Here is a 16,988-nt window from a genome sequence, read left to right as displayed (position 1 = left end):
AGCATGAAGTTATTGTTCTCGACTTGTCTGCCTGGCAGGAGGAACTTCCTAGTGCTGACTGCTAACGTCACCCAGCCGCAAGTGTTCGCTGGTGCTCTTAGTCCGCAGGGGGGATGCGGGGCAGAATGTACCCCCTGCCCAGCATAATTTCAGAAAGCTGTTGCAAAGCTCACACAGAGTTGGTTTAAAATAAAAAGTAGGTATTTTAACCCAGGCTTTGCCCTCGGGTGGTTATTTCGAGGCTGCTGAATGGCGTTCAGCCACGTGTGGGTGCCGAGCTCTGTCACACAGAGCCGCCCCTGGTCCGAGGGGGCTGTAGGGTCTGCTTGTGGCTGTCAGGGCACTGGGTCAGTAGCTGTTACAGGTGAGTTCTTCTGCCTCCTCTTCTCAGGGGGCAAGCTGCACAACGTGGAGGGATTTTTCTGTTCATGAACGTGTATGTGCCACCTCTTTGTTTAGAGGGCAGGGCAGAAGAACACATTGCCTTTGTGCCAGAAGTTGGCGAAGATTTTGGAGAGCTTTTACTTCTTTTATACTTTGCTATCTAAAACCTCCTTTTGAGAGTGGCATGTCTCCTGCACAACTGAATTTTACTCTTGCGTTATCCTAGGTTTACTTTGTTTTCTTACTCCCTCACTTGCTACCCTCCCTCTTTGTTTTATGCGCAAAATGTGAAGACCAAATGCACCTAAAACATTGTGCTCTTGTAAAGGTTGCGTGTTCAGGAGTTTGATTCCTGTATTGGCAGAGCAGCAAGCTAAATGAATGTGCTTTGGTTATTTTCTGGTTTTTTTTTGGTTTGTTTTTTTTTTTAATGAGACATCCAAGGGGAGGGAGCAAGCCTCCGAAATGAAAACTGTTTTTCTGTTCTGTGACCAGTCAAAATATTCTGGAATTAAAAGCAATGCTGGAGTAAATTGATTTTTGAACCATTTGTACGAAGAGCTAATTTTATGTAATTACTGGGGCGTGACTTTAAATTCTGGGCAGGACTTTGTGGCTTGGTAGCATCCAGTTCAGCTTCTGATGTTGCAATGAAGAAGGAAGTGAGCATGTGTGCGCCTGGGGAGGGGGAGAACGAAGCACTTCTGCCTAGCCACATAAGGTGGGAATTGCAGCTGGCTGGTTATTTTTAACTGCTAGCTATCTCATTGTGAATGTGAATCTCTTTATCAGACAGTTTGGTAAAGCCATCAGTTCGTTTTGGAGAATTGTTTTATAGCAAAATGCACTAAGCCAATGGCTTTGTCACCCCAGTTTTATTCATTAAACCTTTAAGTCTTTATGCAGGACTGGGTGTGATGTGTTTTGCAAGTATTTATATCTGCTGGTGACTTTTTGCAGTTGTACATCTAGAGCTAAAGGACACGAGCACAGTAGGGGCTGTGCGGAAAGATGAGACCTTATGGGTCGGCCTCAGGAGCTGGAAAAACACAGAAGCTTCATTGAAGGAAAAAAGTAAAAATAGTGGATCAGATTTTGCTTCCTTCTTGCAAAACCCTGCAACAATGCGGTTGCAAGGACTTCTTCATGGGGAGGAAGGAGAGCAGAAGATACCATCAGTTTCCATCAGTGTATTTTCCAGTCACTCACTGTGATAGTGATTCTTTTTGGTTGCTCATCCTGGCCTGAAAGCAGACATATGGGATGTTTCCATTTTAGGCTGTCCCGCGTAATGTATGAATAAATTCCCCCTTCCTATGTTGCTTTTGCCACAGTGGGTGAGCTTTCCTGCCCAGGATCAGTCTGTTTTACTGTACTGGCCTAAAATATCCGCCCTCTGAAAGTTCTGTGTGCTACCAGAACACCAGTGGAAGAAAATGTTCCAACTGTTTTGTCTCAGGGTTGCTGCTCTTAAAATGCCCTGGTAAAAATACCGAGTTCTCTGAACAGGGGGGATCCTAGGATCCTGGCTGGCCCTTGTTTTGCAGCTTGGCTGCTACCAGCAGGGATTGTGCTGCTGCCTTCCATGAGGAATAGCTGTGAAACCATCACCTCTCGTCACGCAGGCTAATAAGCATTGTTTGCACTGCATCTGTCTGCTGCCCTGTCACTACAGCTCCGAAACAGCGATGGCCAGAACAGAGGAGAAGCTTTCTGTGTCCCACAATAACTCTGGAAGCGGAGGAGCAGAGGTAGTGATGGCTCCTGATACAATTCAGTATGCAGTGGTGCTGACATGACAGGGGAATGCTGCCCTGATGGGGCACCAAGCAGTCTCTGTCCCCATTTACTTTCAAACCATGTGTTTTGAAATGATTTTTATACGGCTTCAAACTGTCTCATGCTGACTCAGATTGGCTGGGAATGTCTGAAGGCTTCTAATCAGAGCACGGTTTCCTCTGTCAACAGAATGGGTGTATCCTGGCTATGAGTTTTTCCCTCTATTACAACAACATCTCCTTTCATGTTGATCTTGAAGGATCTGCTGCTCTTGCTATCTTTTTCTTTTCCGTCAAGACCAGTTCATTCACTGAGCCCGTGGTAGTGCCCTGGCTACCTGTTTGTGACGGGTCTTTCACTTCTTTTTGCTTAAGAAGCAGCGTTGAGATCTATGGTGTCTGAGTAAGAAAGATAAATGCTTTCAGGTTTTGGTTGTATAAGCCAACTCTGAATGGAAGTGCAGGAGGTAAATGACATTTGTGGGAAGTAAAAGCAGAGGTGTGTACATGCGTATATATAATGGTGGCTAAACTCCTTGAGGCTTTTCCAGAACCGTTGTATAGCAATCAAGGCACTGCTTTCAGCTTTCATATTTTATCCTCCCTCCTACATCACGTGCCAAATGATGCATTTACAGAACTGAATCAAGAAACCTCTGGTGATTCAAATGGAAATCTTGAATCCGAGTGTAAGGTCACCAGTTCAGTTTGCTGGAGTGTGTAGCTACAGCAGGTAATCAGAAGCTCTGCTCTTTGTGTTGGGACTGACTTAAACACGCATCCCAAACCCCCAAAATGTCCAAGGACACCTGGGTGCCAGAAAATAGATAGGATTTTGTTGTGCAATATGTTTTAATAAGTTTGAAGCATCAGAAGGCTTCTGGCTGGCAATTAATTTCAGTCGTTACGTTTCGATTGGCTGTCAGAAATGTGCCTGGACTGAATTTGGTGCAGCTTTCTGTGCTGCTCTTCCTGTTCCTTGCCCTGACAGCACGTGTGCTCCCTGTCCCTGCTGGGGAAGATAGGACAGCCCTGCGAAGGACGCTGGTTTCTGCATAACCTTTAACATCTAGCAGGTTTGTTTAGCAGCCGACCTGTTGCTCTTTGAGATCCACGGGGCGTTTTGTGTTTGTTTTGGCTGTTGGCTTATCGTGCGCTCCCAGTAAGGCCGGGCTCTTCTGGCGGTGGCTGATAGAGGCGTTGGGGTGCTCGGAGGGCTGCACTTGGGTCCTTTTGCCCTTAGTCTTTGGGTTGAACTCGTGACTGAAAGGGCTGCAGACCTGCTGCAATTATAGAAATGAAATAAATGGTTAAATATCTGAATGGCTCAGACATGAAACAGGCTCACTGCTTGTACTTCCCTCAGTGCTTCGAGGGTATTGGCCCATCGCTGATGACAAAATGCTCCAAGGGTTCTGCTCTCCTGTAGAGGTGGGGCTTCCTCTGCTCGGCTCGTGTGTTACTTTTAAGTTTGATCCTGCCTATTTCACGCTCTGCTGGCATAAACATCACTGCTGTATTTACAGCGTAGTAGCTGGTTAGTAGGTGTGCACGTGGCAGGCTGTGGGATAATTGCCTGCGGGGTTGTTCTGTATGTGCCGGGGAAGTGGTCTGGTCTCCCCGAGCGGCCCTCGGATAGCAGCAGTGTACCTGGGATGGTTTTGAAACACTGGGTTAAAAACTCAGCGCTTGTCCTCAGCTGTTGACCTGAGGAGTGAGCGATGCGCAGTGCTGAGAGCTGGTGGGCTTTAAAGCCAGAGATTTATGCAAATTACTTTTTTCTTTAAGAACCGCTTTGTTTGTGTTCTGTGTCTGTATAGCAGCAGCATTGTTAAATCACGCTGTGCCAAAGACCAGTCTAAATCTGTGTATTGATCCAACACCAGCACAGATATCTTTGGATCCTCTTTTCATCCACAGTAGGTAAATGCAGAGCTGTGATCTGAGATTCCCAATGCCCGTTAGAAATTCAGCAATTTAGCTTGGACTTACAGGTACTCTGTGCCCTGTGGAAAACAGCTGAGCTCCTCCTGTATCCTGTAAGGGCACCTCAGGGATGCTGTGCTTTGAGAGCGCTGTCGACTGACAATTGAGGCTACCAGGGCATTGCGTGTATCCTGCAGATGTTCTCCAGGTGGAACTGGTGGTGGTGCCTGGCATCACGTGCCCAGCAGACCTTGGAGATGCTTCTGAATCCTAAACCTTGTCAGTTCTGGAAAATCAATTCCCTTCTCCTGGTGTGCTCCTCTCCGTAAAAGGAGTTAAGCTTTTAACAAGACCAGTTTCATTCTCTCTAAAGAGGAAAATAAGGCATTGTTTCAGGCAGACTTCATGTAACACATACATAATTGTGTTTCCATGATGCACACTTATTTTAGCACAGTTTTTATGCGCAGCTGTCACTTTACTAGAAAGGTGAAACACAGACACGTGATGGCCTTCTTGCTGAGTGTGTTTCCTGTAACAGCTACCTGCTTGCTTTTCTTCGGGCTCTCAGAAATCTGTTTAACAAGAATGTGTTTTTGCTGTTTTTTTCCTTTTTTTTCTTTTTTTCCCTGTAGTATAACTTCAAATGTGCAGGGGCAGACTTCTGCCTTTGTGTGCTCAGGCTGCTGCACCCTTCCCCACCCAACACACTACCCTGTTGCTTCCGAGAATTTGTATTTGGGTTTTTGGGAAGCAGGAGGGACCTGGGATTTGGGTGGATTTACAGAAGTAGCAGAGTTACAATATTCAGGTTTTGTATCTTCATCTAGTCTATGGTAGCACTGACTGCAGCTAGAAAGGAGATCCTGGGGATGTTGTGTACTCTGACACCTTTTGGATCTGCTTTTGGGATTGAACCCAGCCATGGGTCGCTGCGCTGCAGGTCCGTGCCTTTGCTGCCACCAGTTGTGGTGGTCTGGCACAAACTCCTCGTTTACTGAAAAGGTTTGTGCAGGACTCCAGCTGCTTGAAATCAAGTGATACCTGAAAATCCCCTGATCAGAGATCTATTCAGGAAAATGCAACAGCTAAAAAAAGTCACGTTAGGCTGCACCTGGTGCTGGCAAGGGGGTTCTGTGGGCACTGAGGGGGGCACGTGTGTTGCAGGCAGCTCTGTCACTGGAGACCCTTGCTTGTAGCACTGATTTCAGAACAAGCAGCTTTTATAATGGAGTACAAGTTTTTTTTGAACTTCTTCTTCTTATACCTAGCTTTGATATGCTGCTGCTGGCATAATTAAGCACTCGTCAGCAGCCAAGCACTGGTAGTACTTATCTGTGTCCTTGTTGATGTGCTCCTGCTAATTTATTGCGTCAGCATTAAAAGCTGTCCAGCTGTAGTGCTGCGTTCAGCTAAGCTGTTTAGAAATGTGCATTTTTAGGTCCTGCTCAGACAGGTTCACAGATGATACAGGTATTGCAGGTAATGAGGGAGGGGGAAATAGGTTCCCATCTTACAGGAAGCGTCCTGGTTTGGGAGAGCTATCTGCTGTGCTGTGGTCATACAGGGTGCATGTGTGAGCCCAGAAATTAATTCTGGGTAAATCCATCTTGTCTCCTGCCAGCAAACATCCTTCCATGTAGGTCAGCTGGATGGGTTGTGGCCTTGCTGGTTTTTCTTGGTGCTGGTGGATGTAAATAAACACAAGTTCCCTGCATTGACAGGTGAGGATGTAACTTTGAGGTGCTCAAAAGTGAGGTGGAATTTCTCCTTTGTCCTGCTGGATTTTTATCAGAGTCCTGGTAACTCAAGAAGGCTATCTGGTACTCTCTGAAGGTGAGACTACTATAGCTCGGTAATTAGAGCAGCCTGAGGGCTTATCTGGAAGTGTTATTAGTGTGCTCCTTGCGCACAAATGTTTGAGTTCTCATTATCAGATTAGAAGACAACCAAAAATGTATCTTAGCTCGAAGTACACAGCCTGTGCTCCAAGAGTGTGTGAATCCTCGTGGAAGTCTGACGGCCTCCCTGCTTCCTCGCAGCTGTAGAATTTGACCATGGAGTGGAAATGTTGAAATGGTCAAAACCATACGGAATAACTTTGTGAAAGCTTGGCTTGGTCTTGAATTCGTGGCCAGCAAAGGACTTGTCTGTTTAGTATCTATGAGTCGAAATTAATCCTATGTGGATGGCCAAGTTGCATTCCTTCGTTAGAAGGTCATCCTGTAATTGGAGCTTCTGAAATCTGCATGGTTCCGACTGACCAGTCTCAGACCAAGAGCCCAGGTGAATTTAGGTTTTGCTCATTGCAGTCCTCATTCTTCTCTAGAAACATGTGAGGTGGTGACAGTCTGTTAGGGCAGTAAGGGAGGTGAGCGTACCCAGGGTGCTTTTAAGCTGAGGGCAGATGGGGGCTTGCTCCCGAGGCCAGCCTGGAGGTGGCTGCTGCTCTGAATTTGTCCTCAGAGAGGTTTTTGGGGCCCTGGCATCAGGGAGAGGAACAGGATGGTGCCTGGCAGTGTGAGGGATCTCGCTGTCAGTAGGGTGGGTGTGAAGCCACTGGGATGCCCTGCAGGTCAGGGAGGGTGGTTTATGGAAAATGAGGCATTTCTAGCACAGTGCTTAGGAGAAATCAGAAGGTGAAAGGGCATTTGGTCTGCCCTAGCTTCATGTAAGAGTGGAGCTGGGGGTGGTGAGCTGAGATTATTTAAAGTTTGGGGAAGGACAGGCTTGGCAGGAGATTATACAATTAATAATGCAACACTTGACACAAGCAAGTGCTACGGGGTGCTGAAGTTGTGCTGGACATTTACTTTCCTCCCTCAAAATGTCCACAAATTAATTAATTTAAATGAGTTTCTTTCTTCCAGTCTCTTCTGTCCCTAATGTATATTGTGCCAGAATTTATGCTGCACGCAAACTAAACTCGACAAATATTTTCCCAAAGTAATTTTTCTAATTGCAATCTCCTATTAAATCTGCAGTATGTCAAATATAACATGCGTTTATTGATAGGAGATACTTCTGCTGATGGGCATGGGTGTGTGCACACCGGGATCGCTGCTCCAGTCCTTGGCTGCCTGACCGCTTCCTAGAGAATCGGGGAATTTCTGACCGTGACTCATGGTGGCAGCAGCAGATGCTACCTGCTCTGATTCTGGCAGTCCCTGGAGCCTCCGTGAATTGAGTGGTGGGGACTTGAAGCTATCTTGGGGATGCTCTTAATGATTACACACCGTTACTGTCCGTCTCTTTTAAATGAGGATCCTAAAGGGAAGTCTCTGTGAAGGTTGCTTTGTCCCATTTCTGATCATTAGCACTACTCTGGAAGTGTTTCTACTCTGAGGTTTCATTTTCACCCTGCTGTCACCACGGATTGGCTCCAGTGTTAGTCCTCACTAGGTCTGAGAAACCTTCCCTGTTTTTCTTTCCTAATTTTGAAACTGTATTCAGCTTTTGGTTTCTTCCCAAATATATACAAAACTTGCCTGAAGATGTGTAATCTGTTGGCTAAGGTACGGAGTTGGATTCTCTCATAGTTTTGCTGCTGGTATCGCCTTAGGTTCACAATGCCTGAGATACTGAATCCACAAAATAGGGCTATTAATATGTAGATGAGGCACCAAGAGCTAAAACAGTGCTGGAGACTTTCAGAAACCGATAATTCCGTGATTTATTCATAAAGCAGGCAGCGTAACTCTTAAAAATTTGATCAGATGCCAGTTCCTTCAGTAGCCACTCCATTCAGGAACCTTTTTATAGCTGCGCTAACATCTCTGAAGACTGTTGGGCTTAATTAATGTTTAAGGCTCTCGAACAGAACATGTCATAAAAAGGGAAGCTTTCTGAAGCTGGCAGAGGGAGGCAGGCGGGAGTTTTGCTTCGGGGAGTAGGGAGGAAAAGGGCACACGAGTGTTTGAGTTGAGTAAGTTTGTGGCTGTTCTCTCTCTTCAAAAATATCCCATTGATTGGGCTGTTTAGAGATGGACTGTGCTCAGCACAGGAATTGGCAGGCGTCTGTGTAGAGTCCTTCACTAGAACTGCCTTGCCAATGCTTAAAACCAGTTCCAGTCCCAAGAAGAAAGGAACGGCATTGCTAAGTGTGTAATCCTCAAAAAAAAGCTTTTCTGTGGTGTGAGTCTGCATAAGCTTGGTAAAGTTGTGAAAATGTTTCCCACCAGGCATAACAGCTACATTTCTCACCTGCAAAACCGTATTATCTCGAAGGTCAAGTGCAGAGAACCTGTCTCTGGGAAATGAGCATCTTCCTTGTGCGTGAGGCTGTTATGCAGCCTAAAATGAGTGTTTTCCCATCAATGCTGACCTCTGCCTGCACAAATAAATGCCTTCAGTGCAACCCAGACCACCATCAGGTGGCACAAAACCTGTGCTGCACGTTCAGTACTTCTGCTGCTGCGGTAGGGTTGTGTGATATCCTTCATCAGTAGGTGGCTTTCATCCTCAGCAAACATATGTTAAAACCAAAACAGCCATAATCCCCTCCTGTCCCTGCTGATCCTCCCCAACATGTGTGTTCTTCCCCAAAGTCTGATTTTTTAATGGTAAAAGATTAAGCAGAAGAGACCCTGTAAATCACAAAGTAGGAAAGGTTGCCTAAGTGATTGCAAAAATATCCCTGGATGGAAAAAACTGGATTGTTTCTGAAGATTTATCTTAATCTCGTGAAGGATGTGCTGTGGTGGATGTCTTCGAAGCTCCCTGCATCTCGAACAGCTGAAATCAGACCAAGTTCTCCATACCCAAACAGGTGTAGGTCTGGCTTGTGAGTCATTATTAGGTTACGTGAACAGAGAAACAAATGAAAAGTGGTAAAAGAGCAGCTTTTAATCAGCGCTCATGCTAGGAAAATGACTTTGGTCTGTCTGAGTAGAAAGCAGAACTGGAACAGGCTGACAGAAGTGAATGACTTTTTCTGATTTAAGTCCAACAACGTTGCCTGCAGGGGAAAATACTTCTGGCAGAGAAGATGCTAGTGATGAAAGCTTTACTGGAGCAGTTAAGCTTTAGATAAAAACCTCATGTATTATTTAATCTCCATTTAGGCTTTTTTTTGCCCGGTTAAAAAGGTAACAAGTAGGGTATCAAGATCGTATCAATGAATGAGCTTTAGATGCTTTATTCAGCGAAAAGACCATCTTGGTTTCCTAGAGAAGTTTAATGCCTTAATGGCAGGAGATTTCAGATTGCTCTGATACTGGAGTTACACTGCAGCCTTCACAAATCGCTTTGTGTGCTGCTGCTGCCGAGCCAGGGTTTGCAGAAAAGTGTTGTGGCAGGTTTCTAAGTAGAAAATGAGGGCTTTCTGTCGAAATCAAGCTCTGTAGTGTAGAGATACGTAACGATGCCCAGCCATATCTGGTGGCCTTGGTCTCTTTATTTTAGTTCCCCTCCCAAAGAAAGCCTCGTTACAGCAGAGGATATGAACAAGTGCATAACTGAGGCCCTGCGCACACACTAATGTTAACTTGCAGCAATGCAATCTAAATATCCAAATCATCCAAATAAACAGAGCTTTAAGTGGACAAGCGATGCCTGGACGTGCCTCTTGAAATCCCTAAGCCGCAGCTACTCCTGCTGCTGCCTTTTAACACGCGAGGACGGCAGGGCTCGATCTGGTCTGCAGGCTCAGGGACCTTGCTGCGTGCCCTTATCGAGAGAGGAGGAACCTGGCATGCTGCAGTGAGGCTCTGGGATGTAAGTGGTAAGATTTTTGAACATTCGAGGTTTTAATTTTGAGGTTTTAGCATTGGTGATGGTCACAGACAACTGTTTGCTGGTGAGGACCAGCAAGAACCACTGCTGAGCTGCAGCCTCACGAACTGCAGCATCTGTGGGCTGCTGGGTCACACGCCGTGACCTCGCTCCATATTTTGAGGTATTTTGGTGTATTATCCATAGTGACCAAACTTCAAGGAATAACTGGTATTCCCGGAGTATCCTCGGAATAAGCTGGACAGTTCCAAGGAGCTGGAATTTGTGTGTTAGTTGAGAACAAAACTGCAGAAGGATAAAGTGGTTTTTCCTTTTCGTTAAGTAAGTAAAAGGTGTCACCCCAGGCATTTATCACAGAAATGAGGAAAAAGACTCTGGACCTATTTCCTGTCTTCAGCTATTGGTCATTGTCAGTGTTGTTGGAGTGCACTGAAGTAAGGTGCAATAGAGCTGCAGTATTTGGCAAGGATCGCTTCTTATCAGGAGCAATAAATACCTTGGGCAGTCCCATGTTGCTTTAGGACTGAGGTGGAAGTGTTCTGTCTTCCACTGTAATTGTCTGAGCTTTTAGTTTGGGTCAGCCTTGCATTTGATATTAACAAATTACCGAGTTCACTGAATGATAAGTTTTTTTCATATTCAGTATAAAACCCCACATTTTTTTTATTTCTATCTGATTTTGCAGTTGCAGTTTTGAGCTGAAGCTTGTTACCTTTTGGGTATGTTCCACTGCTCCAGCTCTTCTCAGAGGGAGAAGGAAGAACAGCTCTCCTGTTTCCCTATTTCGTTTAATGCATCATTATCCCATATTTATCCCCTGTGTAAGCTGGCTTTATTTTCAGAACACCTTCATGTCGATGCCCTTCCCTACGTCTGGTGCTTTCCTTTCCTGCTTTATTTCTGCTGCTTTCTTCCTGTAGCTGATGTGGGGTACTGTATTTGGGCAATGCCATATCTTTGTTCCTTAATTTCTGCTGTGACATTAGTCCTTCTGGCATAGCTCTGTCATTGTATTCATGCGTCCTGATGCTCCATTTGCCTTTTCGACTGCCTCTGTGCACTGAGCAGATGTTTTTGTAGAGCGCTCTGTGCCAACCCCCAGGTCTTTTTCCTCTGTGGTTACACGTAATTTAAAATTCAGCAGCGTGTGCGAGGAGCTGAAAATGTTACTACTACTGGAACAACCCTGCTTTTAGAACGTGCTCATTTCATCAGTCGCTGTTCTGTTTTTGTTCTGCTCAGACTTCTCAAGTCTGAGCCAGTCAAGATGGTCCTGGCTGTGGTTTTGATGTAATTTCATCACCTCTGCCATGAGGGAGAATTATCTGTAAGTGTCCGAAACCTGTGCATTGCTAAATTTAATCAACACGTCTGTCGTTGCTCTAGATGCCTTCTCAAAAATCCCAATCAACTAAACAGCTATTTTGGTGACATATCACAGTGGTAAATTATCATTAGAGCAAAAATAATTATATTTTACAACAGTCTCTAAGCGGTTCCTGCGCAGTGCTCACCATGAAGCCTGGATTTTGTGGCTGCTCAGGCACTGGGATGTGTGCCTGCCAGCATGGGCTGCGGTTCCTTGCTTACTGCTTACACCGAAACAGAGATTCCCAAATTCTTTTGCTTTGATATCCTTCGTGTAATATTTTTTATTTGTCTGACCTGAACTGGTCTGTTCCCTCCTGCAGCAGGACGTCCCATCGCTGCCACGCCGTTACCAGCGCGGCCGCCTTCCCAAATCCTGACACCTTTCACTTCTGTGCAGGCAGGAAATAATCTGAGATTTAGGCACTTCCCGTACAAGTTGCGCCAGCACTTGATAACTTCTGACTCTTCCCTCCCAACACCTTTCTGCTGTAGGCTGTGGAGGTTTTCAGGTGTTTCCGTCAGGTCGCCCAGCGACCAGAGAATTCAGCTGCAGATTTCCTGCTGATTTATCGATATCCTCGGTGTCTCTGGGACATGGGTTTGCTGTTACTGGGAATTGCAGCACGCAAATGCACTCCCTGTTCTTGCTAAAAGCCTGCCGATGTGATCAGCAGGGCAACTTAACGTTCTGAGACATTACGTCTTGGTGGTTTGAAACCCAGCTGGGGAGATGGTAAGGATGTGCTAAGGAAATTCACATTTTGAATTTCAAGGGGAAAAAAATGTAAGCATAACTTATATAAAATTAGAATTAATGTCAGCTGAACCTATACAACCTATACGTTGACTTTGTGACTGCAATGCTTAAAAACAAAAGGTGGGTAGGTTGAGGCAAGGTGCTTGGCTCCCTGCATGCGCCAGGTGACAGCTCCTCTTCCCTGCCTGCTGCTGCTGGGCCCCTCTGGCTGGAGCCAAACCCGCGCTGGCCTGGGGCAGGTTGTGAGCTGACCTGCGGCACATTCAGCTTCAGTGTCAGACTCCAGTGCCTGCTGATGCAGATGGTTTTCCCCTCCAGTTCTCATTTAGATTTTTTTTTGTTTCAGTTAAAGCTGCTAAAGGTCAAAAATCTGCATTAAAGCAGCGCTAAGGGCCAGTTTTGACCTGATAAATCCCAAGAAAATAAGACTTCAGGCTAAAATCACAGACCTGGCTCTATCCGTTATGTGGGTATTGAAATTCAAGCCTTAAGGTGCTCTGTGTTCCTGTACAATAGCAGTGATGGTGTGATATGGTAAGACGTAATTTCAGCATTAGCTCAGGATTTCTGTTCACTAAAGCAAAGCACTTGAGTGCAGCCGTCTTCTAGAGCTGAACTTTTTTCAGTTTTATTCTGGAACTTGTAATTGATACGGTTGACAATATATTGAGTTTTTTTCTTCTTTGGTGGCATGTGTAATGTGCACCATGCTCTCCTGCCTGGTTAGAGCCCTTCATCACTGCTGGTTGTACCACAGGCTGAAAGCCGATGCCATTCATTGTGGGCTTTGCTCGCTTTCTCTCAAGTCTGAGTGTGAGAACACAGGATTTCTGTCTTCAGTGGCTTTGAAAGAACTAATATATCCTTAAGCCTTATATTCTAACATATTAACAACACAATTATTTTCTAGCTTACTAGTTAAGTAAATTGAATTAGCGAAAAGGTGGTAACTGTATGCTAATGACGGGAAAACAAGGTGCAGCTGTAACGCTACTGGGGAGCTGCCAGAGTGTTCAATAACCAGGCAGGAACCTGCTCATGGAGAGAAAACTGTGCGTAGACTTCAGGATGAGGTCCGTAACACCCTGCATTTGGATAAACAGGTTGCCTAAATTTGACACATGTTGATGGATGCAGTGGTGTGGAGTTGTACGAGCGGCTGTGCTGGCATAATGGGGAGAGAGGCTGCTCAGAGCGATTCACAAAATGCAGATAAATTTCTGTCTGAAAGTCCTAGGTGCTTCTCATGCCTTGCTGGATTCAGCTGGAGGTATCCAAAGCAGCATTAGGCAGGGATGGGCATATAATTCAGTTGGGTTACAAGGTAAGTTTTTATCTGAATTAGCCAAAACTCCTTGACTTGCTGCAGAACTGTGCTCCTGAAGCCTAAACTTCAGCCTGGGGAGTGTGAACTCCCGGGGCCGTACCGCAGTGTTTCTGGGTTGTGATCGGGTGCAGGGCTTGGCAGGAGGTCTGGATCAGTTTCAGGAAGGGTGGGGGTGTCAGAAACTTGCATTAGTGATGCAAGATGCCTCCGATCTGGATGAACGTGCACGTTAGCGTGCCCGTTGCATAATGAAGCCGCGGTGGAAACAGCTGCTGTAGTGTCTTGAAGTCCCAAAGAAGGAACGAGTTGATGGAAAAAGCCTCCTGCACCTATTCCAGTGCCTGTACTCGTCCTCCTTTCATCCTGGCAGTGTGGCATTTTTTGTCCCGCCCCTTCTGGAAATAATCTGTGTACAATGCATGAGTTTGTGTAGCACGAGAGGTGAACCATGCCGTGTGTATTTCTCTCAACTTGTAAGCCTCAGACCATTGGACGTGTCCTCAGTTTCTTCTCCGAGCTGACCTCCTGATTTGAAGAGTAGCAAACATTCTGAATTCTGAATTCTGAAGAGTAGCAAACAAATGCAGAGCCTTCCTGGAGCCTCTTCTAGAGCTGTTTATTCAGAGAAAAGCACACATATTGTCCTGCGTGTGAAGTGGAGCAACGTTCCCTGCCTTCTGTATGTCCTGACATGAAAGCACCTGCATGCCTTGGTTTTTAGTAGAGTTATTGAGGGAGGGGAAAGATCAAAGCAAGTCCCTTTTCAACCTTTCCTCAAATGCTTTTTTTGACAAGTAAATTTGCGTGTGTTAGTGAAAGGTATCTTTTCTGTGTTGAATTACCTTCAGGAAGTGCCAGGAGAGATGTGAATTTGGCTTGGTGACCCCAGCAATGTAAAAGTTCCTCCTGGGGTGCTAGGTCTGTAGCATAGCTCTCCCTCAAACGTAATTGCCACATGGTTTTTATATGTTTGTTTGTGCTTTTCCTTACGTGAACTGAGAAGATGGAGAAAACTCGTCTGTATATTCGGTCCAAAAAATAGACAAAGCCGTGAAGAATCCCTGGAGGCTCCGGAGCAGCCACGGCCCAAACTCGCCAAATACAAAGTGGAGCAGCGGTGCCGAAGAGCAACCCCCGGCGTTTTTGCTGATAGTGCTGTGGTTCAGGCACCACGCCCTCGGGCACAGACGGAGGACGCAGCCTTGGGACAGGAAGCAGAGTGAGATGCCTGCTAAAATCATTCATTTTTTGTTGGTATGCGCAAGCCTTGTCACTCACATTGCTCAGTGGTTGGTTCCTAACCCGGTGAGATAGGAGAGGGCTTTGGCAAGTGACAAGGCTTTTTCCTTCACCTGTCATCTCATCCCAAGGGCTTAGTGAACCTGATGAGTGTTTGGAATGGAGTTGGGATGAAGGAGGCAGTGCAGCAGCATTTGTCCAGCTCCGAGGGCACTCAGCGATGACTAAATCCCCTCCTGCTCGTGGTGGTGAGGTAATACAGAAAGGAACACCTTGGAACACCTACATTTATTCATGAATATGACACCTATTTGCTTTTATTCCAAATGTAGGGGTCTCAAGTGGCATTTTTTTAGTGTTCTCTGGGCTGGAAAAGCAGTTTCCATCCCTGGAAGTATTCAAAAGCCATGCAGCTGTGGTGCCTGGAGACATGGTTTGGCGGTAGACTTGGCAGTGCAAGGTTAATGGTTAGACTCTGATCTTAGAGGTCTTTTCCAACCCGAGTGGTTCTGCGTTTCTGTGATCAGTGCTGGGTGGAGCAGCAGAAGGAAACAGATCACCTGCTGCCTTTTCTTATTCCTATGCAGAGAGAAACCCCGCCATTTGCTTCCTGATCCAGAAACCTAGATTTTATTCCGAGTTGCTGTGTTCTCTGGGTGACCTTCAGCGGGTTATTTTGTTTCTCCTTTTATCAGCTTCTGTGTTTTGTAAAGCCTGAGGGCATTGCCCTCACAAGCTCCGAGGGACAAAGTACGTGGACACCCTGGCGGGTTCCAGGTGGCAGCAGAACCGCGTGGCACGGCCGCTGCTGGACATGCCACATCCCAGCCCGTGCCTGTGCGACCTGGCTCTGCGGTGTGCTGCAGGGAGTGCCTTGGGTACGCTGCTTTCTGCTGAGGTTTGGGGTTTGCAGCCCCCTCCAGTCAGGTGGGAGATGCCTCCTGAAGAGCCTCACCTGCCTCCTGTGCACCTGTAGCTGCTGGTGTGATGCGGTAACCCCAAAACAATCATTTTTGAAGCACACACGATGTCCAGTATGGCAAAGCATCTTTCTGCTGGACAAAGGCAGCACAGCGCCTTCTGTTTCTTTCCAGATTTTCAGCCAGTGCTTTTTCAGAGGTCAACTGCTCCCTCCCGCTATACAATTATTAGGTAATGATGACATTTTGGCCATTAGGCATCCATATTTTTCCTTCTGTGTGTATCTTTTTATTACTAGCCATTAAAAATGCATGTGCTAGAAAAGAATAAACTTGGGAAGCCAGTGGGTAAGTCATGTAATATTAATGACTGATTCTGTCTTGGCTGATAGATGCTAGATTAAATTTGTCTTCCTTTAATAATAGGTTTCTCACGTGTAATTGAATTTTTGTGGACTTTTTCTAAATAAGCTTTTTCACGTTCAATTCCACTTGCAAAGCAGATGCAGAGCACCTGGATGAAACAGATGTAGGCATTTTTTAATGATGCGAGTGTGGAAAAATTGCCTTTTATATATGTTAATGGTTGCAGCCGTGCCTGTAAATAGGTCAGGAAGGGAGCGGGATGTGCTCGAGTAGAACAGACTCGCTGAGGGCAGACCGAGCTGAAATGATAAAACTGAAGTAGCCAAAAAGGCTGTTTCCTAAAGCGTTATCTCTGGCTGGCACGGAGGGGAGGGAGGCAGGAAGGAAGGAGAGCTGTGAAAGGAGAAGTGCACGCAGGGAGGGATGTGTGGGGCTGGTGTGTGCTGGACAGCGGGACTGGGAGCCCTGGGGAAATGGGCTGGGGGCTGCAGGTGGGGTGGGGTGGCAGCATTGTGGGGCTGGGGTCCCGCAGCCTCCCTCACCAAGCCTCCTCGCTGGGGAGGACGAAGAGCACGCACCACGCCATGCAACGCTCTCCCGTGGGCCAGAATGGAGAGGTTTGGTGTTTTAATAGTAAGCCCGTAATAAAAACTCACAGAGCTTTAGGATTATGGAAAATTCGCAGTTCTAAATTCAGCGCGTCGTGGTTACCGTCCTCTGCACCATCAAACAAGGAAAAAAATCATCACTGGGTTTGCGGTGGGTCCCTGCACGCTCCGAGGGGTACCGCGACCCTCAGAGTGGCTGCTCACATCCCGGTGAGCATGTGCTATGGCTGGTTTTACTGGGGCAAGGACTCTACTTCCCGACTCCTTTAGCTTCCGGAAAAATCAGTATCTGAGTTCTATTTTATTGCAAAAAGAGAATCGACAGGGTTTTTTAGTGGAAAACTACTTCTGCACAGTCAATTACTGTTATGGCAAAGCTACCTTGCTCACTAGCATGCTGTTACGTTACAGGTTCTTATCTGTGGTCATGTTTTTCTATAAATAAATCATTTTTTTGCCCAGCTGTTATCCCAAGCTTTTCAGTGAAATGTACACACGTCCTGCTGCTACAATGCTGCCTCTCCTTGGGTAGCGCCATAATTATACGTTGACCTCAATTAGTAAACCTCGCTGCTTTCC

At 46.2% G+C, this 16,988-nt stretch overlaps 1 protein-coding gene across 4 annotated transcripts in view; it reads left to right on the top strand.

Annotated features, from left to right (window-relative positions):
* Positions 1–16,988, top strand: part of TAOK3 (TAO kinase 3) — an 82,044-nt gene that overhangs the window by 9,733 nt on the left and 55,323 nt on the right. The window lies entirely within an intron of this gene.

Source organism: Anas platyrhynchos, chromosome 16 (assembly GCF_047663525.1).
Source record: "Anas platyrhynchos isolate ZD024472 breed Pekin duck chromosome 16, IASCAAS_PekinDuck_T2T, whole genome shotgun sequence".
Taxonomy (NCBI): domain Eukaryota; kingdom Metazoa; phylum Chordata; class Aves; order Anseriformes; family Anatidae; genus Anas; species Anas platyrhynchos.
This window is presented reverse-complemented; position numbering and strand designations above follow the sequence as displayed.